The sequence below is a fragment of the Tenrec ecaudatus genome, chromosome 7, assembly GCF_050624435.1.
Source record: "Tenrec ecaudatus isolate mTenEca1 chromosome 7, mTenEca1.hap1, whole genome shotgun sequence".
NCBI classification, from domain to species: domain Eukaryota; kingdom Metazoa; phylum Chordata; class Mammalia; order Afrosoricida; family Tenrecidae; genus Tenrec; species Tenrec ecaudatus.
Window position 1 is genome coordinate 154255259 of NC_134536.1, and position 27446 is coordinate 154282704.

At 39.9% G+C, this 27446-nt stretch overlaps 1 protein-coding gene across 1 annotated transcript in view; it reads right to left on the reverse strand.

Annotated features, from left to right (window-relative positions):
- WDR64 (WD repeat domain 64) overlaps positions 1-27446 on the reverse strand; it is a 275642-nt gene that overhangs the window by 172245 nt on the left and 75951 nt on the right. The window lies entirely within an intron of this gene.

Sequence of the window (27446 nt, forward strand, 5' to 3'; positions counted from 1 at the left end):
AATCCTCCATCCTTACACACCAAAACGACAACAGTAAAAATCTAATTTCTCCATTGATACTCTTCTTTCAATAATCCTACTTCCACCTGATATGGGATAACTAAGTACCTGAACAGATTGTAGGTGATAACAGGTTTGAACTATTGCTGGTCTTTGGGATAGGTATTATTATCTTTTTTAATAAGTGAGAACAATGCAACTCATTTTAGCTTATTTTCCAAGGAGCCTAATAATAAGAACAGTTAAAGATGAGCAGACTTCTGTATGGATCATGCCATTAAGTAGGTGAAAAGTATGATGAGGAACTGACAGAACTTAGAAAAACCTTCAATATGCAGTCAGGAGGCTTGGATTCATTGATAAGTATATGACTTTAGAGAAGAAGTCATCCTGCCCTACAGGTTCCCTATTTAGAAAGTTGTGGATTAGATATGACCTATCTTCTTTCAATTTTAAGATTAAAAAAATCATTTTATTGGGGACTCATACAATTCTTATGACAATCCGTACATCCATCCATTGTGTCAAGCACATTTGTACATTTGTTGCCATCATCATTCTCAAAACATTTGCCTTCTACTTGAGCCCTTGATATCAGCTCCTCATTTCCCCCCTCCCTCCCCACTCCCCACTCTCATGAACCCTTGATAATTTATAAATTATTATTTTGTCATCTTACACTCTCCGACATCCCCCTTCACCCACTTCCTGTTGTCCATCCCCCAGGGAGGAGGTTACATGTACATCCTTATAATCAGTTCCCCCTTTTCTACCCTACTCTCCCACCACACTCCCAGTATCGCCACTCTCAGCACTGGTCCTGAAGGTATCATCCATCCTGGGTTCCCTGTGTTTCCACAGAGTTTTAAGATTTTTTAACCTCCTGCATAGCTGTGAGTGTGGGCAAGGAGGACAACAATATAACCTACATCAATAGTGTCCCAGAGTTGGGGAATGTACAACCTGTGCAACCACTTGAACATGAACAAAGACTAATGATTGTTGTCTTTTCCAAGTAGTAAGATAGCATTAGATGTGTCAGAAGAAGTGAAACCAGAAAAGGCTGGTGTGCTATTGGAGAAAATGTTCTGGATTTATGGCATTTTTAAAGGTTATTGGCTATAAAGCTTCCATTTGGGGAAAACTTAGGAGCAGGAATATGCTTTGTAAGTTATTTCTGCCTTATCTAAGATTGCTAAAGTGTTAACTTTACATATCAAAGAATGTCTAGAGGTGGTAAAAGAGTTGGGGAGAGGGGCTTGTGAGTTAAAAGTATGCCCTGAAAGTGAAATAATTATGGGATGGAAATTCCCTAGTGGTAGTAAGACCTGTGAAAGAGCATTTAGAATTTAAATAATAGATCCTCAGTCAGCTGGGCAACAAATGTTTACAGAGATTTACTCTATGCTAAAGCTGCTATAAAGAATTCTCAGTGGATTATGGTATCAGAAAGGAGCCCCGGTGCTGCTGTGGGGTGCTAGCCAGAAGTATGGCATTTCAAAACCACCAGTTGCTCCGTTAGAGAAATATGAAGTTGCTTGTTCCTGTACAGAGTTACATTTATCAGTGACTTCCAACAAGATGACAGACTAGACAGATGCACTGCACAGACCCTCTACCACAAAGACATGAAAAAAACCAGATATGAATGGAAATCCTGGAATCTTGAGTTACTGAGTAATGGTTAGATAAGTGAGCTGAATACTGATTGCGAACAAATTAATGCCTGCACTCAGGGGAAACAGGTGGGTGAACTGTTGACTGAGCTACCATGATGTGCTCCAAATCACCTTCACTCACAGCACAGTGAGCCCTCCAGAAATGGATATAGAGAAAGGTGACATGCCTTCTTGCAACCCACAACCTCCTGCAAGCCTATGGATCAATTGAGGATCCCAACTGAGAGAAATAAACTCAATGGGACCAAATTGACACAGGGTTTGACCTTGATAAATTTCAGCACAGTTATACAACCAGTGGCTGATTGGAGAGGAGTAGGATCCTTCTTTGTTCCTAACAGCCCTCGAGCAACTAGGGTGATCAGCCCCATCCTCATATACCGAACAACCAGCTGTGCTTCCCAGCATACCCAAGGGCTGCAGACAGCAACTAAGGGGAAAAAAGAAGGACTTGTTGGGTGAGAACTCCATAAACTACAATTGCTTTAGGACACAGGTGGCTGACAAAAGCAAAGCTGTTGCTTATTCTGGATTGGATTCCTATCCTCAGCCTTACTTAAACTCAGTTACTTGTCCACACTGAATATAACAACCCAGTCAAACACATACCTCTAACAGATATAACTATTGGTCAAGGACCACCACACCAGTACCATCTGATTATCAAAGAAACACAAACACAACATCACACATATTTTATGGTTATACAAAGACACAAGATAGAGTGGCACAAACAAGTGATAAATATAAACAGCCAAAAGACCTCCTGAAGGAAAAAAATGGAATTACTAGATAAGAAAAAATTTTAAATGGCATGTAGATCCTTTCAATGGATTGAGAGAAAGATCAAGAAAACTACAGATGAAATCAAGAAAAAGAAAACAAAACAGGGAGATCATATAAGAACAATTTGACACCACTATTGGCCTCCAGGACACTTCCCTCCACCTAGGGCAACCCTAAAGGCTCAACAGGGGGAGCTCCCACCCACATTTGTTGGCTTCACACACACCTGGGGAAATCACACCAGTCCTCTTATATACACTAAGCAGCAGGGGTTCTCCCCTTCAAACGGCTAGGGGAAATTCAGCCTAAACTCCGAGACCCTACAAGTGACTGAGGAGAACTCCTGTCCACCACCAGTGGGGCTCTGTGGTGCTGCGGAAACATCCAACCAACCTCCAAGGCGATCTCTCTGACTAGGATAAAACCCATTTGCCAGCTACGGTGCTCTACACCAAGGAGGGTACAACCACATGCCCTCCTCAGTACTCCAGTTGCACAGGGAAACACCACATGCCACCTGAGGTGCTCCCAGCACCGTGAGGCTTAGAGATCAGCCAGTGAAATGACATCCTTGTGGGCCCACAACAACCCAACCAGCATCACATGAGAGGACCATGAAACTCACATTCCAAATAATGGAATACTGGACAGCTAGTGTAAGAGTGAAACCACAGGAAGATACAGCGGTATCCTGATCCCTCAGTATAGCTCCCAGCAGGTAGTTCATAGAAGCACTCATATGAGTCCCCCAAGAGATAGCCCAGTGCTCTTCGACAATGGAAGATGGCTCCAGGCTCCTTTTAAAAAACAAGTAAAGAGCAACCAGCCCTAACAGCCTTAACGAAAAAGCAGGAGAAACAGAAGAAGACAATGTTGGAAGAAGTCATGAACCTAATAATGTGCAAAGAAGAAGAAGATATTGACCTGCCACAGAAAGAAATTTTCAGAATGCTGAAATTTGTAAATCAAACATTCCAAAAGATGAAAAAAGAAATCACAGGCTCAACAATTATAGTTGGTGACTTTAATACACCACTCTCTGAAAAAGACAGATCGCTTGGAAAGAAACTCAACAAGGAGGCTACAGAGCTAAACAGCACAATTGGAAGACTTGTGACTTGATAGATATTTTCAATGCTTTCCACCCAAATGCAAAAATATCACATTCTTTTCAAACCAACATGGCACATATTCAAAGATAGACTACATGCGGGGACACAAGTCGAACTTGAGTAAATTCAAGCACATAGAGATTATACAGATGTCTCTCTCTGATCACTTAGTGCCATAAGGCTGGAAATTAACAGAATCGCGGTGAAAAAAACAAGATCCAACAATTGGAGGATGAATAATTCTCTATTGCAAAAGGAGTGGGTATTGACCCAGATCAGAGATGAAATAGGAAGTTTCCAGAAACCAATGAGAATGAAAATACAATGTGCCAAAACCTTTGAGATACAGCAAAGGCATATAAAGGAAGACTGATAGCAATAAATGCACACATGAAAAAAGAAGAGAGACTCGTGTCTGATATGCTGGCACAAACTGACACCAATTAGAGCAGAGTCAACAGAACAATCCTACTAATAGCAAGAGTATGGAAATAATAAAAATCAGAGCTGATATACAGAAGAGGGAAAACAAGAAAACTATGGAAAAAACCATGCAGCTAAAAGTTGGTTCTTTGAAAGAATTAACTGAATTGATAGACAGATGGCAAGTCTAACCAAGGAAAGGAAGGAACAAACATCAATTACAAGGATGGGGATGAAATAGGAGACATTACACCAGACCCTAATGAAATCAAAAGGATAATTACACAGTACTATGAAGGCCTATACAAGGTGAATTCAATAACTTGGAAGACCTGGACAAATATTTGGAAATACATTCCCTCCCTAGACTGTCCCAGATGGATGTCAAGCACCTCAACAGACCCATAGCAATGGAAGAAATAGACACGGTTATTAAGGGATTGCCAACCAAAAATCCCCTGGGCCAGATGGCTTCACAGGAGAATTCTACCAAGTATTCAGGGAAGAACTGACACCAATTTTGCACAAACTCTTCCACAACATTGAAAATGATGGAAAACCCTCAAACTCTTTCTATGAAACAAGTATAACTCTGATACCTAAAGCAGGCAAAGATCCCAGAAGAATTGAGAATTACAGACCAATACTCCTAATGAACATTGATGCAAAAATCCTTAGCAAAACACTGGCCAACAGAATACAAAAGCATAAAATAAATTTACCGTGACCAAGTGGGATTCATACCAGGGATGCAGGGATGGCTCAACATATGAAAGACCATCAATATTATTCGCCACATTGGTAGGAAAAATGGTAAGAAGCACATGACAATATCTATAGATGTGAAAAAGCATTTGACAACATCCAACATGCATTCCTGTTTAAGAAACTCAAGAAGATAGGAATAAAAGGAAAATTCCTCAATATTTTACAAGCTATGCATGAAAAAACAACAGCAAATCGGGTAGTGAGTGGAGAAAAGATGAAAACAATCCCACTGAAAAAGTGGACCAGACAAGGATGTCCCTTGTCCCACTACTATTTAACATCGTACTGAAGGCCCTAGCTAACAACATAAGACAAAGAAAAGACATAAACGGTATTCATGTGGGTAAGGAAGAGGCAAAATTATCATTATTCACAGATGGTATGATTCTATACATTGAAGATCCCCTAAACTCCACAAGTGGAGTGTTGGAAACAAGAGAGGAATATGGCAGAGTGGCAGGATACAAGATCAACACACAGAAGTCTATTGGACTGCTATACACATCAGACAAGATCATAGAAGAGGCAATTAAAAAGGTAGTACCCTCCTCTACAATAGCCTAGCACAAATGGAAATATCTAGGTATATAACTGACTAACAAAACAAAAGATTTGCATGAGGAAAATTATAAAACACTACTACAATAAATCAAGAGTGACCTGAATAAGTGGAAGGACCTCTCATGCTTGTGGATTGACAGACTCAATATAGTAAAGATGTCAGTTCTCCCCAAGGCACTATATAAATTCAATGCTATCCTGATATGAATACCACCATCCTTCTTCAAAAAAGTGGAAAAACTGATTACCAACTTCATATGGAAGGGGAAGAAGCCCAGAATTAGCAGAGAACTCCTCAAGAAGAAGGACACAGTGGGAAGCCTTGCTCTGCCTGACTTTAGCACGTATTATACGGCCACAGTAGTCAAAAGAGTGTGGTACTGGTACAACGACAGATATTCAGACCAATGGAGATGAGCTGAAGACCCAGAAATAACATCAGCACACAGGCAACTGATCTTTGATAAGGGCCCCAAAAATATCAAATGGGAAGCAGATGCCCTCTTCAATAAACGATGCTGGAAAAAATGGATATCTACCTGCAGAAAAATGAAGCAAGACCCTTAACTCACTCCATGCACAAGAATAAACTCAAGGCAGAGAGAACTTGAGATAAAACCCCAAACAATTAGGGTCATCGATGAGGAAATTGGGACAAACCTGAGAACCTTGGCACAGGGAATACATAGGCTATCAGAAATAGGGAAGGATATCAATACAGAGGAGTTACAAATTGACAAGTGGGATATACTGACGATAAGTCACCTGTGAGCATTGAAAGAACACACCAAGAGAGAAATAAGAGGTTCCACCGACTGGGAAAACATCCTTAGCTAGACCAGAGGAGGTACACTGGTACAGATAGGAACTAGAAACACAGGGAATCCAGGGCAGATGATTGCTTTAGATCCAGTGGTGACAGTGGCGATACCAGGAGGGTGGAGGGAGGGTGGGTTGGAAAGGGGGAACTGATTACAAGAATCTAGGTATAGCCTGCTCCCTGGGGGAGGGACAGCAGAAAAGAAGGTGGGGGAGACGTCGGACAGTGTAACATATGATAAAATAATAATTTATGAATGATGAAGGGTTCATGAGGTAGGGGGGAGTGGGGAGGGAGTGGGAAATGAGCAACAGATATTAAGGGCTCAAGTAGAAGGCAAATGTTTTGTGAATGATGATGGCAACAAATGTACATGTGTTCTTGACACAATGGATGTATGTATAGATTGTGATAAGAATTGTGTTTTAAGAATGATGAGGGCCATTTATGTACAAATGTGCTTTACACAACTGATGTATGTGTGGATTGTGATAAGAGTTATATGAACCCCTAATAAAATGATTAATTAAAAAAAGAAAGAAAGAAATGCAAAAGGGGCAAAGGGAAAAAGCTACTGTATACAAACATTCCAGGGGAGAGGTCCAGGTAGTATAGCAGGAGCCAGACCAAATCCAAGAGTGCATATGGTAGCTGAGTAAAAAGGAGGAGGCGGGGAAGAAAGGACACAAAAAGGATAGAAACGGGTAGCAGGGACACTAACCCACCCAAGGGTCACTAATCCATCCAAGGCACTAACAGGGCATTAACCCACCCAAGGGGAAGGTATTGTTTATACCACCACAGGGAAAGAGGAATCAGATTTATATCCAGTGTTCCAGGATGCAAATTCAACATGGCGGCATGGAGAGGGCAGCCAGTGGAGGGGCCTGAATGCTCAGCTATGTGGAAAACAGCCTCTCCCCACAGAAGAGTTTAATTTAGAGGACAGCACTGAAACTGTAGCTTGGGGAGAGGGACATGCCTGATCAGAGCACATGGGAGCAAATGAATGAGGAGGAAGAGAGAGTGGCGTACACCCTGGCCCACTATGCCTGGAGGACAATATCCCCACTCAGAACAACCGATGATCAGAGTGGATCATATGGCTGATCCCACTATGAGACACAACAGCCCTCGCTGACCCATGGTCCTACAGTGGAAAACATTGGAGACTCAGTGTCAGGATTAGCCTAGTCTGACCCCATCACACCATGGCAAAAAACTAAGGGTATGCGGCAGAACAGCGGGGTGGGAGGGGGGAGCAGAGCTGGGAGCTCCCATGGGAATGCAAAGGTTAGAGTTTGGGGCCAGCATGTGGCACCCCATCAGACTCTACTGGAGGACACTCCTAGAGGTCAAAAAACAGACCTTGATCTATGTACAGGCTTTTTTTCTGTTTTGTTTTAAAGATTTATTTATTCATGGGTCATTAGTTTCCTTTGCTGTTGTGTTCTCTTTTGTTGCTTTGTCTTGCTATGCCTTGGTTTTTTTTGTGTGCATATTATTATCTCTGCAGGTCTATCTATATAAGATAGGTTGGATAAACAATCTTGAGGAGAAAACAATGGAACCGATGGTTCCAGGGGGACATGGGAGAAGGGGAGGTGGGGGAAAAGAGATGGTGCTGACCAACCCAGGGTCAAGGGAACAACAACTGATCTAAACTAAGTGGCAAGGAGGCTGTGACAGGCCTGGTAGTGATTCAGCAAGGGCAATGTAACCGAGAGGAATTACTGAAACCCAAATGAAGGCTGAGCATGATAGTGGGACAAGGGGAAAGTAAAAGGAAATAGAGGAAGAACTAGGAGGTAAAGGGCATTTATAGAGGTCTAAATACAGGCATGTACATATGTAAATATATTTATATAGGCGATGGGGAAATAGGTCTACGTGCGTATATTTATAGGTTTAGTATTAAGGCAGCAGGTGGACATTGAACCTCCACTCAAGTTCTTCCTCAATGCAAGAATACTTTGTTCTATTAAATTGGCATTCTAAGGTACACACCTTCCCGACACGATTGCTGAAGACAAATGTGTGAATAAGCAAATATGGTGAAGAAAGCTGATACTGCCTGACTATCAAAAGATATAGCTACTGGGACCTTAAAGATTTACAGGTAAACAAGTAGCCATCTATCTCAGAAGCAACAAAGCCCACATGGAAGAAGCACATCAGTCTGTATGAACATGAGATGTTGAAGGGACCAGGTATCAGGCATTAAAGAACAAAAATCATATCATCCTATTCCCACCTTCCCGATTTGATTGCCGAAGACAAATGTGTGCATAAGCAAATGTGGTGAAGAAAGCTGATGGTGCCCAGCTATCAAAAGCTATAGCAACTGGGGTCTTAAAGGCTTGAAGATAAACAAGTGGTCATCTAGCTCAGAAGCAATAAAGCCCACATGTAAGAAGTACACCAGCCTGCGTGATCACGAGGTGTCGAAGGGATCAGGTATCAGGCATCATCAGAACAAAAAAATCCTATCATTGTGAATGAGGGGGAGAGTGTGGAGTGGAGACCCAAAGCCCATTGGTAGGCCATTGGACATCCCCTTACAGAAGGGTATCGGGGAGGAGACGAGCCAGTCAGGGTGCGATGTAGCAACAATGAAACATATAACTTTCCTCTAGCTCCTAAATGCTTCCCCCCCCCCCCCAACTATCATGATCCCAATTCTACCTTACAAATCTGGCTATACCTTACACTGGTATAGATAGGAACTGGAAATACAGGGAATCCGGGGCAGATGATCCCCTCAGGACCAATGCTGAGAGTGGTGATACTGGGAGGGTAAAGAGAGGGTGGTGTGGAAAGGGGGAACCAATTACAAGGATCTACATATAACCTCCTCCCTGGGGGACGGACAACAGAAAAGAGAGACGTCATACAGTGTAAGGCATGACAAAATAATAATTTATAAATTATCAAGGGTTCATGAGGGAGCCAGATGTGCTGAAGGAGGGGGGAAATGAGGAGTTGATACCAAGGACTTAAGTGGAGAGCAAATAATATTTTGATAGCGATGAGGGCAATGAATGAACAAATGTGCTTTACACAATTGATGTATGTGTGAATTGTGATAAGAATTGTATGAGGCCCAATAAAAATTATTTTTAAAAGTTGTACGAGTCCTCAATACAATTATTTAAATAAATAAACAGATAAATCAAAAGATAAAAAAGAACATTTTGACAAAAGCACAAAAAATTAGAAATCGTACAGAAAACAGCACATAGAAATTCAGAAGACTAATATTAAAATTTTATAAATATGTGGTTTATTGAAAAAGCAAAGCAGTAGAATTGAAGCAATAGAAAACCAAATTAGTGAGCTTGAAGGTAACTCTCTCAATACCACTCTATTAGAGGAGCAATTGAGAAAATAACAAATAAAATCTAAAAATAGCCTAGGAATTATGTAGGACACTACAAAATAAATAACAAACATGGAATACCACAACTGGAAATGAACAAAAAGCTCAGACAAAATTGCCAAATAATTTTTAGAAGAAAGCTTGCCATAGTTAATCTTGTGAAAGATAAGAAGTTATATCTCAAGAAGCTGAAAGAAACCAGAGTAGGGTAGTCCTAAAAATATATCAGTATGACATATCATAATCAAACCTGAAAGCAAAAACATGGAAATAATCCAGAGAGCATCTCGTGAAAAGTGAAAAGTTACTGTCAAAGAGAAAACAATGAGACTAACCTTTGATTTTTCAACAGAAACCATGCAGGCAAAAAAGCAATAAGATAACATATACAAAACTTTGGGAAAGAAAATGCCTACCGAGAATAATATACCCAGCAAAATTTCCCCTCACATACGAGGGTGAAATAGGATATTTCCAGATAAACAGAAATGAAAAGGAATTGGAAAATTTTGGAAAATTTTTCATAATCAAGCTTATGAAAAATACTAAGGAGAATTCTTTAGCCAGAGAATAATAACAGCAAATATTGACAATTGGGCTGTAATTGACAATACTACTCAGAAGTCAACCTACTAATAGAAGTATCCAAAGTAAAACAAACCTACAAGATTGAAAATAGAGAATCAGAGATATGATTTTGCTGTGAAGAAAACTGCAACATAAAGAGAGGGAATAATGCAGATACAAAACTTTCTAATGGGAAGAAATCAAGTACACTTTTAGATGAAAGAGATTGTTTTAAGCTTGTGAAAAAAAAATGGATTGATCTTATCAAAATAAAACACAGGGAAATCAGAAAGGTTTAGTAAACACTAAAACAACAGGAGAAAAAAAGAGACAAGAAACACCATGATCAAAATGAACCCAGTACAGAAAATTACCAGACATTACAAGGTTCCTTCTTGGACTTTTGACTTAATTTCTATGCAGCCCTTGGTGACCCAGTTGAGTGCTATAGACTACTGGGATTTTAGGCTCATTGGATTTAAGGCTGAGACTCCCTAGTATTCTAAGAAACAGATGACTTCTATCCCAAGGTCATAGAACAGGTGAATATTGGACTTTGGTTCGAATCTCATGCCCAAATGAGTGATGGTCCAGAACTATCATATACTCACTATTTTAATGTTCTCCTTGCATCATTATGACATTAATCCGGTAGGCACAAATCTGCCATTGGGAATGAACACTACTGGAAGATTTGCCCTATCACCAACAGCCATTTTTTTAAAAATAGTGTCCAATCACTTAACTGAACCCTTACAAGTCAAGAATTCTGGTACTGCAACTTGCAGCTGGCCTATAATTGTCTAATTTCCTTTCTCAACAATATTTTAAGTACTATACCATTGGCTACTAATAATGCTATCAATGGGTATTGATTACACATTGGGACAGCAGTTCAAAACCACCAGCCAGGTCCACCAGGGAATGATGAGGCTTTCTACTCCTGTGAAGATTAACAGGTTTGTAGAACTCACAGGGGAAGTTCTACCCTGCCCTATAGGATTCATATGAATTAGCATTGACTTGATGGCAGTGGAAGTGATGTCCCAAGGGGATGATTAATGTTCTCTAACATAAAATAACAATTATGTCTCTAAGAGTATATATATATATATATATATATCCATTGATCCATGAATGGAGTCTGGGCTTGCACTTAATTCTAGCCCCAATCTAAGAACATGACCCTGCTTGATGCATATTCTTCTGAAGAGATGCATATTCTTCTGAAGAGATCACAGAAGATATGGGTGATATGGAAAACTGTGGTGAAGAAACTAGATGGTGTCCAGCTATCAGAAAGAATAGAGTCTGGAGGCTTAAGGCTTGTTTTTCAAACAAGCAGCCATGGAAATGAGACATTAACTAAGTCCACAGGGCAGAAGCACATCAGCTTTTGTGATCCAAGGATTGTAAATTATATAATCCAAATCTGAAGGAGGAAATGGTATCAGAGCTTAAAGGTTGAACACTTGGTTTGCAGAAGGCTATGGATGACAGTGGGAACCCAAAATCCATTTGCAGGGTCCACACATGGATTACACCCCCAGTGAATCCCCTCTGATCATAGTTGAGGGGTGTAAATAGACTTGTTATCAGACCAAGTAGTCAATCATGGCAGATATAGTTAGGTCAAAATGGAATATTTATTATTTGATCGCCGTTTTGACCCATTTTAAAGCTGTTTCAGTTAAAAAATATATAAAGAGGAAACACATGTGGTTTAAGCCCCCTGGGTTATCCCCTCTGACCATGGACCAGGGATGTGAATCGCCTTGCAAACAAGCAGAATGCATTGGAAAGTGGGCTGTTAGTTAAAAATTTAGCACCCTATTACTTGATCTCCCTTGTAATCAATTTAAATTTGTTCTAATTTCTAATATTTTCTGCTTTCTTTTCAACTGAGAATGAAGAAAATGTTCTAAAACTTATTGTAGAAATGATTGTACAACTCTTCTTGGAGTGATCGAACTATTGAATGATATGATGTGTGAAGTATATATCAGTATAGCTGTTGAAAGAAAGAAAAGAAAATTACCAAGAACAACGAAACCAACAGCACCAGCCAAACAAAACAAGCACACACCTATACACATACCAAAATGAGAGCAATTAATTCATGCTGATTAATAATTAGTGAGTATCAGAATAGATAAAAGAAACAGGAACCATCAACATACCATCTATAAGAGACACCTTAGACAAACATAGACTGAAGTTAAAGAATGTGGGGTGGAGTAGTAAAAAAAATAATCTAAAGACAATCAAAAAAGAGCAGAAGTGACTATATTAATTTCTGATGAAGTAGATTTTAAGGCGAAATCCAACATAAGAAACAAAGTAGGACATTATATAATGATTACATGGTTAATTGAGCTAGAGGATAAAGCCATAATAAATATCTATACAAACAATGAAAGAGCCTCAAAATACATTCGTCTAACTTCTATAGCAATGAAGAGAGAAACAGACAACTCTACAATAATGGTAATGAAGGACAAAACAACTACAAAGAAGCCCAACAAAGACACACAAGAACTAAATGCAATCAATCAACTTGACTTCATAGACAAATACAGAACACTGCACCCAATAAAAACACAATATATATTCTTTCCCAGCACCCTGTAACATTCTCCAAAATAGGCCATATATCAGGAGACAAAGAAAGCATCAATAAATTTGAATACATCAAGATATTATAAAGCATCTTCTTATATCACAACATTATAATACTGGAAAGCAACGAGAGAAAGGTCAAGGGAGAAAAATCAGATACATAGAAATTGCTTTAAAATTTACAGGAATTTAAGAAATAATGAAGGAAACAATAATTTCTTGAAACAAATGAGAATGAACTATAGCATACAAAAACCATTGGAACACAGGAAAAGCAATACTTGGGGTAATTTACATCAATAAATACAATTGATGTATGTGTATGTGTGGATTGTGATAAGAGTTGTATGAGCCCCTAATAAAATGTAAAGAAAGAAAAGAAAAAAAAATGATGAGGGCAAAGAACATACAGATGTGCTTTATACAATTGATGTATGTATATGCATGGATTGTGATAAGAGTTGAATGAGCCCCTAATAAAATGTTTAAAAAAGGGAAAAAACACACAAACATAAAAAATGTATCAGGGGGTGGGAGAAATCAACACTTTAACCCAGCATCTCCAGCAATTAGAAAAAGAGCAGAAAAATAAGTCTACATGAATATATAATAAAGATTACAACAGACGTGAAACCATTGTTGGGTGTGCTGGCTCATTTTGTCTTCTGAAGCTTGGGTGCCTGATTTTGCAAAATCAACTAACAAAGTTTGGCTCTTGCTAAAAGAAAAAAATAGAGCAGAAATAAATGAAGCAGAAAGCCAAAATAGAATGAATCAATAGTCAAGAAATTGGCTACTTCACAAGGTTAACAAAATTGATAAAGCACTGGCAAGTCAAGCAAAGGGTACGAAGAAGATGCAAGTTTTATGAATAAGACATGAGGTGGGCAACATCCCAACAGAACTAACTGGAATAAAAAATTGTCTTCAGAGAACGAAACAATTGTTTTTACATTTAAAAATGAACAGAAAGTAGCCAAATTAGTTGGTAAGTAGAACGTTTGGGCAGAGAAATCTTATTTCTAGGAAAATGGACATTTTTAAAAATTCTAAATCATTTATATCCAGTTTAAAGATATGAAAACTTCTTATATATAACCACTGCAAAGAAGAAAAACTCAGCCTTATTTTGTTCAAATGATGTTTTTCAAAGTTTATGAATAAGAAACTCTAATTTAGTAACATAAATCTTAAATTAGAATTTAGAATATTGAAATGTTTAAGCATCCCAGATAGAATTAGAAAGCTCTAACGGATGACTCAGCTAGCTTTTTTAAATTTAAATTTTATTTTATTGGGGGGGGTGTCTTACAGTTCTTACAACAATCCATACGTGTATCCATTGTGTCAAGCACATTTGTACACATGTTGTCATCATCTTTACCAAAATATTTTCTTTCTACTTGAGCCCCTGGCACCAGCTCCTCATTTTACCCCCTCCCTCCCTCTCCCTCCTCCATGCCCACTTGATAATTTATAAATTGCTCTCTTTTTTCACGTCTTATACCTACTGCTGTCGCATTTCACCCACTTTTCTGCTGTCCGTCCCCGTGGGATGGGGACCAAACATGGATCATTGTGATTGGTTCCACTTACACCCCCTCCCCTAACCCTTACCCTCCTATATTGCTGCTCCCCTTATTGGTCCTGAGGAGTTTATCTGTTCTGGATTCCCTGTGTGGTGAGCTCTTAGCTGTACTAGTATATATGTTCTGATCTATCCAGATTTGTAAGATAGAACTGGGGTAGTGGGGTGAGGGTAGGGAGGAGGAAGCATTAAAGAACCAGAGGAAGATTGTATGCTTCAATGGTGCTATCCTGCACCCTGACTGGCTCTTCTTTCTTGTGGCCATTCTGATAGACGGTGTCCAATGACTACTGATGGGCTTTGAGTCTCCGCTCTGCCCTCCCACTCTTTCCCATCATTATGCTTTTTGTTTATTTTGTTTTGGGTCTTTGATGCCTGATACCTGATCCCATCAACACATCATGATCACACAGGCTGGTGTACTTCTTCCATGTGGGCTTTGTTGCATCTCAGCTATATGGCCGCTTGTTTATCTTCAAGCCTTTAAGACCCCAGGCACTATATCTTTTGATAGCCAGGCACCATCAGCTTTCTTCACCACATTTGCTTATCAGGAAGTTGAACATCACAGAGCGCGATGTTTGTAAAACAAATTGTCCTTGCTTTGAGGGAGTACTTGAGTGGAGGGCCCATTGTCCATCAGCTACCATGATACTTTATAAATAAATATATATACATATCTCTATCTGTCATTGTGTATAAATGTATTTACATATATACATGCCTGTATTTAGACCTCTACAACTGTCCTATGCCTACCAGTTCTTTCTTCTATTACCTTTTATTTTCCTCCTGGGCCACTATCATGTTCAGCCTTCATTTGGGTTTTGGTAATTTCTCTTGGCTGCATTGCCCTTGATGGAGTCCACCCAAGCATCCTATGCCCTCATCATCATCAATTTTAGATCACTTATTCTTCCCTTGTCTCTAAATTTTTTGGCACTCTCCTCCTTAGATAATTTTTTAATTACACATTGTATAACTGTAACTAGTTGACTGAATAAACCCAACTTAATGGGTATAAGTGAGACAGAGAATTTTCTTCTACTTCTGTCTTCAAACATAGCCTCTTATTATGTTGCCTTGCCTTGGGTCAAGGTGTTCTGGGTCTGTGCCCCTTACTATGCCTCCATCTAAGCTAACTTCTGTGGCGTTTATGCAATTTAGACAGACAGACCACCCCAGACAGTGACTGTAACTACAGGGTTGCCCTACGGTCTTGGTTCCTCAAACCAGGGTCCTCTTGTCCATTAAATATTGAATGTTCATTTTCCAGGATCTATAGCACTTTTCAGGGGCTACACTTGTGTTTTCATTTCCTTTGAATTCCAATGGATGGAAACTTATAAGGTCATAGAAAATGGTTTAATTTTATTCTCATCAGAAAAAATTGCACCTTTAAATAAAATCCATTTTATTTAAGAAGTTGAAACCATATTTCCCAGACCAAATTTGGGAAAAATATGGAAAAGTGAACTGCTTTTTGAAGATATTTCATATATATATTATATATATATTCAGATGCATATTCTCAGAAATCTTTGTTATTCTGTCACTTTGTTTATTTTACCCTAACAAATACTTGTATATCTTATTGTTAGGTCCTGTCAAGTCAGTTTTGGTTTCTAGACACCATGAGTGTAATAGAACAAAGCACTGCCCAGTCTTGTGACCTGCTCACAATCATTGCTATGTTGGGGCCCATTACTGTAACCACTGTTTCAATCCATCTCATCAAGGATCAATCCCACTGTTTTCACTTTACCATCATGATGTCCAAAGTATGTGAGATAAAGTCTCATCCTCCTCCTTTTTCTTTTTAAAAAATAATTTTATTTGGTGTTCTTATAATCCATCCATCCATCCATTGTGTCGAGCACTTTTTTTACATATGTTGCCATCATCATTTTCAAAGAATTTTCTTTCTACTTGAACCCTTAGTATCAGCTTCTCATTTTCTCCTCCTTCTCCCACCCTCCCTCCCTTATAAAGCCTTGATAAATTATAAATTATTATTATTTTCATATCTTACATCTTTATTTCAAGTTGCCTCCCTTCACCCACTTTTCTGTAGTTTGTCCCCTTGTGGGATGTTATATGTAAATAATTGTGATTAGTTCCCCCTTTCTCCTCCCACCTCCCCGCTACCCTCCCAGAATCACTACTCTCATTCTTGGTCTTGAGGGGTTTAATCTGTCCTGGATTCCTGGTGTTGCAAGCTCTTGTCTGTACCAGTGTACATGCTCTGGTCTAGCCAGATTTGTAAGGCAGAATTGGGGTCATGATAGTGGCGGGGAGGAAGCATTAAAGAACTAGAGGAAGGATGTATGTCTTGTCAGTGCTTATTATTGTCTCTGCATGCCTATATAGATAAGATAGGCAGGATAAACAATCCGGAGGAGAAAACAATTGGTCTGATGGTTCTGGGGGGATGTAGGAGAGAGGGAGGCAGGGGGAATAAAGGGGAAGGTGGGGGAAAGAAAGGGGGTATCAACAAGCAAGGGAACAGCAAGTGATCTATAATAGATGGCAAGGAGGGGCTTGATCAAGGGCAATGAGGTTGAGAGAAATTATATGGTGTAAGATGCATGGTGGGGCTTGATCAAGGGCAATGTAGTCAAGAGGAATTACTGAAACCTGAATGAAGGCCAAACATGATAGTGGGACAAGAGGAAAGTAAAAGGAAAGAAAGGAAAGAACTTGGAGGCAAAGGACATTTATAGAGGTCTAAATATAGACATGTGCATATATAAATGTATTTATATATAACAATAGGGAAATAGATCTATGTGCATATATTTATAGGTTAGTATGAAGGTAGCAGAGGGACACTGGGCCTCTACTCAAGTACTCTTCAATGCAAGAATACTTTGTTCTAATAACCCAGCCTTTTGTGAAGTTCACCTTCCCTGACACACTCGCTGAAGACAAAATGGGTGCATAAGCAAATGTGGTGAAGAAAGTTGATGGTGCCTGGCTATCAAAAGATATAGTGCCTGGGGTCTTAAAGGCTTGGAGATAAACAACTGGCCATGTAGCTGAAGAGTAACAAAGCCCACATAGAAGAAGCACACCAGCCTGTGTGATCATGATGTATAGATGGGATCAGGTATCAGGCATCAAAGACCCAGAAGAAAAAGTCATATCATGTGAATCAAGGAGAGGGCAGAGTGGAGACCCAAAGCTCATCTGCAGAAAATTGGACATCCCCTTACAGAAGGGTCACAAGGAAGAGATGAGTCAGTCAGTGTGTAGTATAGAACCGATGAAAATACAGATTTTCTTTATTTAGTTAATGTTTCCTCCACCACCACACCCCCAAATCATCATCCTTTCTAAGGTGCTTTCTGGCTTAATTACTTCCAAGACAGATTTCTGGAAGTTTGGTGTATTCAGTATTCTTTGCCAACACTTTAAGAAAACCAAATTCACTGCCATTGAGTCAATGTTGACTCATAGTGACCTCCCGTGGATTTCTGCTACTGTAATTGTTCATGGCAGTAGAAAGCCTACTCTTTTTCCCTTGCAGCTGCTGGTGGATTTGAACTGCTCACCATGTGGATCACAGCCCAATGTGTAACCGCTAGTTCTCAGTATTTTTTTGATCTTTAGTCATTGTCCAGATTTTTCATGATATGAGAGGACTGAAAATACTGACCTGGATTAAGCTCACCTTAGTACTCCAATCAACATCTTTGCTTTTCAACACTTTAAAAAGATCTTTTACAGCAGATAGACCCAAAGCAATATGTCATTTGATTTTCTGACTGCGATTTCCATGAGTATTGATTATGAATTCAAGGAAAATGAAACCTTTCACAGTGTCAGCACTTTCTCTACTAATAATGTTGTTGATTAGTCCAGGTGTGAAGATTTTTGTTTTATGGTGAGGTGCAATCCACACCGATGCTGTAGGGTTTGATTTTCATCCCCAAGTGCTTCTGTTCCTCTTTACTTACAGCAAGCCAAGCTCTATCATGTGAATATTTTAGGTTGCTAATTAGTCTTTTTCCAACTCCAATGGTGTTCGTCTAGTTCAGTTTCTTAGGATTACTTGTTGAACAGACCGATCAACTAAGAATGGTGAAAGGATACTCTTGACATATATCTTTCCTGGTTTTAAACCATTGACCGTTCCTTTGATTTGTTAAGTACATTCTAGGATTATAAAAATACAGACACTTTCTGGGTAGTAATATTAACTAGTATTTCTATAGCATTTTACATCTTAGGGGTTCTTTCATGCCACAAGTATTTGGTTATGTATTTCACCAAAATTAAGAGTTTAAAAAAGTGTGTGGGGGGGCACAGGGGCAGGAGTACGTTTTTTGTGTATCTTACAATGAAACTTTTGATCTTGGGTTTGGACTTGAGCCTAGGCTCTGTACACCATACTCCCTATATATGGTGTCTTACTGAGCCCCACTCATACACATGACTCAAAATCTTATGTAAAATGCTGGAAAACACTGTAGCACTTGACTCAAAATCTTATGTAAAATTCTGGACATTTTTCATACCATAAGAACCCACATATTTAGCTAACATAGCACTTTTAACATATAAGGCTTCCCAATAAGAATTTGTCTGCAGATCCTTAAGGGAGAAACACCTGATTAGCAACAAACATTTCCTAGCGTCACACTGAAAAGAAATGTATTGATTCTGGGACGCTCCTTCTGAATGTTCCCCAGGGAGCCCTGAAATCACTTTTAAAAGAGAAATATTTTCTAACACCCTTGTCAAAATTTAAATACTCCATTCTCAAAAAGCTTTGCTTAAAAAAAAAGTCTTTCCTGAATTATAGCACATTACACATGTGTTTTCTCTCTTTTGGTAATAGGAATTCACAAAATTCTATGTGAAGAGGTAAACAGGATAATCAAATGTAAAGGAAATGGATAAATACAAGGGGTCCACGTGTTACATGACTGTGTTGTTTCCTACATGGATAGCCCATAAGGCAGTGTTTGCTTATTCAAGATGAGGAGTCATTGAGCAAAGAGTACCCTAGCTTTTCTTACTTTAGAGTTGGGGGAAGTTAACAGAGAATAATCAACAGGGGACAGTGAATAAGGCATTTATACTTTTTTATGATGTAAGAAATGAGTCCTCTCAGCATAGTGGGTAAGTGTTCAGTTGATAACTAAAATATCAGTGGATTGGATCCACTAGATACTCCAAAGGAGAAAGATTTGGCAGCTTGTGTCCATAAAGATTACGGCCTTTGCAGGTAACGCTATGGAGTAGTTGTACTCTAGACCATAGGGTCGCTATGAGTTGGAATTGGTTTGACAGCAACAGGTTGAGAAGAAATTTTTGAGCTCTTCAGGTGGTCTAGTGGTTATGTGTTGGGCTGCAATCAGCCTGGTCGAGAGTTCAAAACCAACAGCAGCTCCGAAGAAGAAAGACTGGGCTTTCTAATCCTGTAAATCGTTACAGTCTTGAAAACCCACAGAGTTGCTATGAGTCAGCATTGATCCCATGGCAGTGAGTTTTTTTGGGGGTTTTTTTTCAGGTAAAGTTTTAAAAATTTTAATTCTTTAAGTGGCCCTCACTCTGTCATTGGTCCACATTGTACCTATTCCCCTACCCCCCACTCCCCACCAAAGATAAGACAAAATGAAATAGTAGCTTATAGATAAGATATGGAAGTACTTGTTAAGTGCTTCACTACTAATTGAAAATTTGGTAGGCCAAACCCATCTTAAGGTGCTTTGGAAGAAAGAGCTGGTGATCCCTTTTTGAAAGGTCACAGTCTGAAAATTCCATGTAGAAATTGTACTCTGAGACACACGAAGTATCTTGAGTATCTTGAGTTGTATCTGTTTGTTTTTAAAATCAGAGGTTGACCTCCCCCTACCTACTCCTCACCATCTGAAGGACCAGATAATGTCTATTTAGATGACATATAGTCCCTGATCTCATAATCACTAAACTCTACCATTATAGTACAAAAGCCTCTATGGAAAATACTACAAACATAAATAATGGGGCTTCATTCCCTTACAGCTCACTCTTTGTAGATGAGATTTAGGCTTCAGATGCAGAGAAAAGATGCTAAAACCATGTCAGACTACACCAGTGTTTCACAAAGTGGGCGATTTCACCCCCTGGGGTTGGGGCGGGGGCACTGGAACAATCCAAGGGGGCTGCAAAAGCAGATACCTACATTCTATCCTGGATTATGCTCCATAATAAAGTTTTTATGGCCAAATGGGCACTGAGTCATTTATTTATTCTGGAAAGGGGGTGGTAAGCCAAGTAAGTTTGGAATTTATGGTCTACATTAATGTGATACTTCATCCTCAATGTTAATGAGGATGCTATTTTGATGTTTTCCAATATCTTTGTCAGGAGAATAAGGATCAACCAAAACCAAACTCACTGCCAATGAGTTGGTGCCAAGTCATAGCAACCCTATATAAGGCAGGATAGAACTGACTGTGTAAGTTTCCATGACTGCAACTGTTAATGAGCATTCCCTACATGCCAGGTGTCATTCATTGAATTATGTTCTCTAAAATATGTGTTGCAAACCCTATTCTCTATGCCTGTGGTTATAATCTCATTAGTAAGACCCCAGGCACTAACTCTGAAAGGGATTACAGTAGGTGGTCTTGAATAGATTGGGGGTGGGTGGGTATAAGAAAACTCAAAAGAGTGGGGGAGCCAATCACAATGATCAACGTTCCCCCAGGGGGACAAACAACAGAAAGGCAGGTGAAGGGAGACAGCAGATGGTATAAAATATGAAAATTTTAAAAATTATAAATTATCAAGGGTTCATGAGGGTGGGAGGGAGGGGGGCAGAGAGGTAGAAAGAGGAACTGATACTGAGGGCTCAAGTAGAAAGAAAATGTTTTGGAAATGATCATGACAATATGTGTACAAATGTGCTTGATACCACTGGTGTATGGATTATTATAGGAGTTATAAGAGCGCCCAAGAAAATGATTTAGTAAAATGAAAAAGAAAAGAAAAAAACCACTCAAAATCCTGAGACCAGACTCGTTGGTTATAGAGAGAGAGATTTGAGGAATGACTGAGACTATGGCCTTTGGACACTATCCAGATGTGGAACTGAATTTATCCCTGTAGCTGAATTTTCAGGCAGACAATAGACAGGGTTAGAAGAAGAACAGTAACTCTAGTAAGGTCTGTGTACCTTAGAATAATCAGCATTCGAAACCCAGTGGAAACATAAGGACAAAGTTCAGAAGGGTTAGGAGAGGAGGAATTGAGGCAGGAAACACAGGATGGGGTGAGTTGTAAATGTATATGAATTGTTCAATATAAAACTAATGATTTTCTATGTAAGTCTTTCTCCAACTTACAATAAAAAGCTTTTTTTAATAAAAGATACCAGACATTAAGCCATGCACTTTACATGAGGTCATTTAGTAAAATCTAAAACCCATAATATAAAATAAATATATTCTTTCCCATTTGAAGATGAGAAAACCATATTCTCTGACTGCAGACCAACTGTACTATATCCTTTCCATCTTCCTTTAATACTTCCTGATCATTCAATATTCTATCCATAGAATCTTCTTGAGGAGTGATTTTTTTTTTTTAGTTCTTTCAGTTTAAGATATCATGTTCTTCCCTTTTGGTTTTCTAATTCTAGGTCTTTGCTCATTTCATCGTAGTATTTTACGCTGTCTGCTTGAGCTATCCTTTGAAATGTTCTCGTCAGCTCTTTGCATTCATCAGTTCATTCAATTCCTTCACCTAGTCTACAATTAACAGCACGTTTCACAGGCTTATTTCCTATGAAGATCTCACAAATGTATGCTGGGCTCGCATGGTCACCCATAACCTTCTGAAAACCAGCTTCTCACAATTTAGGCTCTGTCTCGATGCCCTATTTGGCTTCACATTCTATGGCTCACAATCCTTTGGTCACTGATGTTGGTGTGCTTCTTTCATATGAATTTAGTTGGCATCTCACTTAATAAGAGAAGGGTAGGAAGAAACAAACAGTGCTTTGGATAGGTGACTCTAGAAGATGAAACCCGACTTAAATAGTTAAAATCCTGTCGGTTGATTTCCCCTCTGATGTACTTTGGGCCTGATCTGGGCCTTTTAATACTTCTGCATTTCTTTGTTTGTTGTCTGCTCATATTGGGGTTTATCTCCGATGTATTTGGTCATTGGGGGTGAACCTTTTGAATTTTTGTTATGTGTTTTTCTGTTTTTCAGCCTAGGAAAACCAGGATTGACAAACCTAGAGGGACAGTAAATAAAATAAAGGTTTCTTAGGGGTACGATGGGAGAGGGGTAAAAGAGAACTGAAGTCAAGGAGTTCATGAAAGAAAAGAAAGTTTTGAAACTGATTTTGGTAGCAATTATACAATACTGCTTGATGTGATTGAACTACGGAACAATATGATATCTATATTAGTTCCCAATAAAATATTTTTTTAAAACAGCAAGTTTCAGAGTCTCTCCTGATATTTACTTTGATCTTTTCTTTCTTCCCTGTTTTTTTAATGACCTTTTGCTTTCTTCAGGCATAATGTTTTTTATGTCCACCCACAGCTCATCGGGTCTTCTGTTATTCGTGTTCAATGTATCAAATCTGTTCTTGAGATGTTCTCAAAATGCAGATGGGATGTACTCAATGCCATATTTTAGCTCTTGTGGATTGGTTTTAATTTTCTTCAGCTTTTTAAAGAACTTACATATGCTCTGTTCCACAATCAGCTCTGAACCTGTTTTTAGCAGGTGCCAGGATAGAGATATTTGAACTAAATAGAGAATCCAGAAATAAATTCATGCACCTACAGATGACTGTTTCTTAACAATGGGCTGAAGCACTTTAAATAGGGAAGGAGCCTCCTCAACAAGTGCTGGAAAATTGGATTTCCAAAAGTGTAAAATTGAAACAATGTCCATACCCTGTTCCATATATGAAAGTAAACTCAAGATAGATTAAAGACCTAACTGAAACCCCTGAATGATAAAGATCATAAGGGCAAACTTAGGGCATAACACACTATCAATCAGAATGAAAAACACACATACAGCAGAAGACAAAAAATGATTGGAACCTCTTAAAATAAGATCTTTATCTATATCCAAATGTCTGTGGACATTTGGAAATATTAACTGTGAAAAATATTAACAAAGATTTGTCAGAAAAAGGACTAATCTCTATAATGATAGAGAACTGAAACATCTCAACAAGAAAAAAGACAACCAGTTTTAAAACTGGACAGAGCATGAGAACAGACAACTTAGCAAAGGTGGCTAATGAACATATGACTTGACATCACTAGTAATCTAAGAAAGGCAAATTTTAAAAGATGGGCTACCACCTTACTCCAAAGTTCATTGCAAAGTTCAAAAAAAGTAGAAAACAACAAATACTGGAAGAGGTACAGACACATTGGGACACTCACACACTGCTGGTGGGACTGTAAAATTGTTAAACAAATATGCAATGCAGTATGGCATTTCCTAAAAACACTGGTAATAGAAATAACACAAAGGGGTCAAAGGGAAAGGATGAATCAACCAGGGCAGAGTAAAACACAGATGAAACACATAATATTCCTCAGGTTTCTTGAGGCTTCCTTATCCGGAGCGTGTGCATAGGTACAGATAAGAGTTAAGAGCTCATGACACATAGAATCCAGGAACATGAAGGGGAGTAGTGATACCAGGAGGGAAGGGGGAAGGTGGGGACCACACACACACTACCTCCAGGGGGACAAACAACAGAAATTGTGGGGGAAAGGAGACAGTGGTTAGTGTAAGATATGGAAATAATAATAATTTATAATTTATCAAAGGGATCACAAGGGGTGGGGGGAGTGAAGAGGAGCTAATACCAAGGGCTCAAATAGAAAGTAAATGTTTAGAAAATAATAATGGCTTCATATGTACAAATATGCTCGATACAATTGATGGATTGTTACAAGAGCTATAAGAGCCCCCAATAAAATGATCTTTAAAAAAAAGACCGTGTAGATTTGTACAGCCACTGAGGAAAGCAATCTGGTGATACTTAAAGAAAATGGAAATTGATCTACCTTATGACCCAGGCATCCCTCTACTGGGCATATACCCAGTAGAAGCAGCAAATAAAACACAACCAGTCACCTGCGCTCCAATGTTTATTGCGGCACAATTTACAATCGCAAAGACTTGGAAACAGCCTAAGTTTCCATCGATAGACGAGTGGATTAGTAAACTTTGGCACATATACACAATGGAATACTATGCAGCACTGAACAGCACAGATGAGCACATGAAACACGTTATTTCATGGGAAGAGCTGGAAGGAATTATGTTAAGCGAGGTAAGCCAGACTCAAAAGAACAGGTATAACATGAGTCCCCTGAGGTAAGTACAATCCACATGACAGAAATATAAGAATAAACATCTATCTCACAATAAACGGGTGGAAGCATAGAGAGTTGGAGGGAGGGCAGACCACACCTAGGGATGTACATGAAAGCCCAGCATAAAGAAGGGGAAGTGGGGCAGGGGGAGGGAGAACCGGGATGGGGAGAATCCGAGTGGATGGTATGGGGGAGAATAGGGCACTAACCCACGCGGGGGAGAGTAGTATTGGTTGTGTCCCCACAGAACTGGAACATTCATACGGACCCCACCATGACACACCAAACAAGGAGGGCAACATAAAGTACGGAGGACTACACAAAGAGACTGGACCATATGTTGGCCCAATCCAGAATTAGCCCAACCCCCACAATCGAAGGGAGTACCACAGAAAAAGAAAATCGTCTGGTGTGGGAAAGGAACTGACCCACCACACCACACCCAGAAGGAAGCTGAAGCAAAGCAAGGAGGAAGGCCAGAGCGGAGCACACCTGGGCCCACCAAGCTCAGAAGATGATAGCCTGGCTCGAAGGGCCCATCGTACAGAGAGGACCATACAGCTGGCCACACTGCGAGATGCGACATCCTGCACTGACCCATGGCCCTACATGGGACAGCACTTGAAACACAGTAGGGGATGTGCGACTGAGCTGACCCCACCACACTCAGGCAATCACTGGGGGCGTACAATGGAGCAGCGGGGGAAGCAGAGCAAAGAGATTCCGAGGAAGTATAAAGGATGGACTTTGGGGCCAAAACGTGGCACCCCATCAGACTGTTCCAGAAAACACTCCTAAAGGCCAACAGACCTCGAACTATTAACAATTTTTTCTTCTTTTTTTGATATCTTTTTGTTTTGTCTTTTTTTTTTTAACCTTGTAAATTTTGTATGTTAGTGGCTTTTTTGCCTATCAGCATGTTGGTGTTGCTGCTGTCAAGCCATGTTCTTTTTTTTTTTTTTACATTTTATTAGGGGCTCATACAACTCTTATCACAATCCACACATATACATACATCAATTGTGTAAAGCACATCCGTACATTCTTTGCCCTAATCATTTTCAAAGCATTTGCTCTACACTTAAGCCCTCTGCATCAGGTCCTCTTTTTTCTTCCCCTCCCTCCCCGCTCTCCCCTCCCTCATGATCCCTTGATAATTTATAGATTATTATTTTGTCATATCTTGCCCCATCCGGAGTCTCCCTTCTCCTCCTTCTCTGCCGTCCCTCTCCCAGGGAGGAGGTCACATGTGGATTCTTGTAATCAGGTCCCCCCCTCAAACCCACTCACCCTCCACTCTCCCAGCCTCGCCCCTCACACCCCTGGTCCTGAAGGCACCGTCCACCCTGGATTCCCTGTGCCTCCAGCTCCCTTATGCACCAGTGTACAACCTCTGCCCTATCCAGTCCTGCAAGGTAGAATTCGGATCATGGTAGTTGGGTGGAGGAAGCATCCAGGATCTGGGGGAAAGCTGTGTTCTTCATCGGTACTACATCGCACCCTGACTGACCCATCTCCTCTCCTAAACCCCTCTATGAGGGGATCTCCAGTGGCTGACAAATGGGTCTTGAGTCTCCACTCTGCACTTCCCCCTTCATTCACTATGGCATATATATATATATACACATATACATATATACAAATATTCTTTTTTTTTTTGCATGATGCCTTATACCTGGTCCCTTTGGCACCTCATGATCGCACAGACTGGTGTGCTTCCTCCATGTGGGTCAAGCCATGTTCTTATGAGCCACTTGGGTGCTGTCAAAGCCATCTGCATTTGTATGCACATATTACTATATCAGCAGGTCCACTTAGACAAGATAGGGTGGACAAACAATGAGAGAAGAAAATAATAGGACCAACAGTCCCGGAGGGACATGAGAGCATGGGAGGTAGGGGAAGGGAGGAGGTGTTGGCCAACCCAGGGACAAGGGAACAACGAGTGGTTCAAAACCAGTGGATGGAGGGGATGGGAGGACTGGTAGGGAGTGCCAAGGGCAAGGTAACTGAGAGGAATTACTGAAACCAGAATGAAGGCTGAACATGGTAGTGGGACAGGAGGAAAGCGTAAGGAAATAGAGGAAAGGAGTAGGAGGCAAAGGGCATACAGAGAAGCCTAAATACAGACATGCACATATGTAAATATATTTATGATTATGGGGGAAATAGACCTATGTTCATATATTTATAGGTTCAGTAGTAGGGTAGCAGGTGGACATTGGGCCTCCTCACGCATACTTCCTCAATACAATAGCACCTTGCCCAGCTAAACGGTCATTCCATGATACCCACCTTCCCCACATGATCACTGAAGACAGACGTGTGCATAAGCAAACGTGGTGAAGAAAGCTGATGGTGCCAGCTATCAAAAAGATATAGCCTCTGGGGTCTTAAAGGCTTGAAGGCAAACAAGCGGCCATCTAGCTCAGAAGCAATAAAGCCCACAGAGAAGAAGCACACAGCCTAAGCGAATACAAGGTGTTGAACGGACCAGGTAGAAGACACCAAGGGACAAAAACAATCATTGTATGATCACCTTCCTCACATAAACGCTGAAGACAAATGTGTGCATAAGCAAGTGTGGTGAAGAAGGCTGATGGTGCCCGGCTATTGAGAGATATAGCGTCTGGGGACTAAAAGGCTTGAAAGTAAACAACTGGCCATCTAGCCCAGAAGCAACAAAGCCCACATGGAAGCAGCACACCAACATGTGTGATCTTGAAGATCAGAGGGGACCAGGTCTCAAACAACAAAGGCCGGGGTGGGAGGGCGGATCACATCACTGT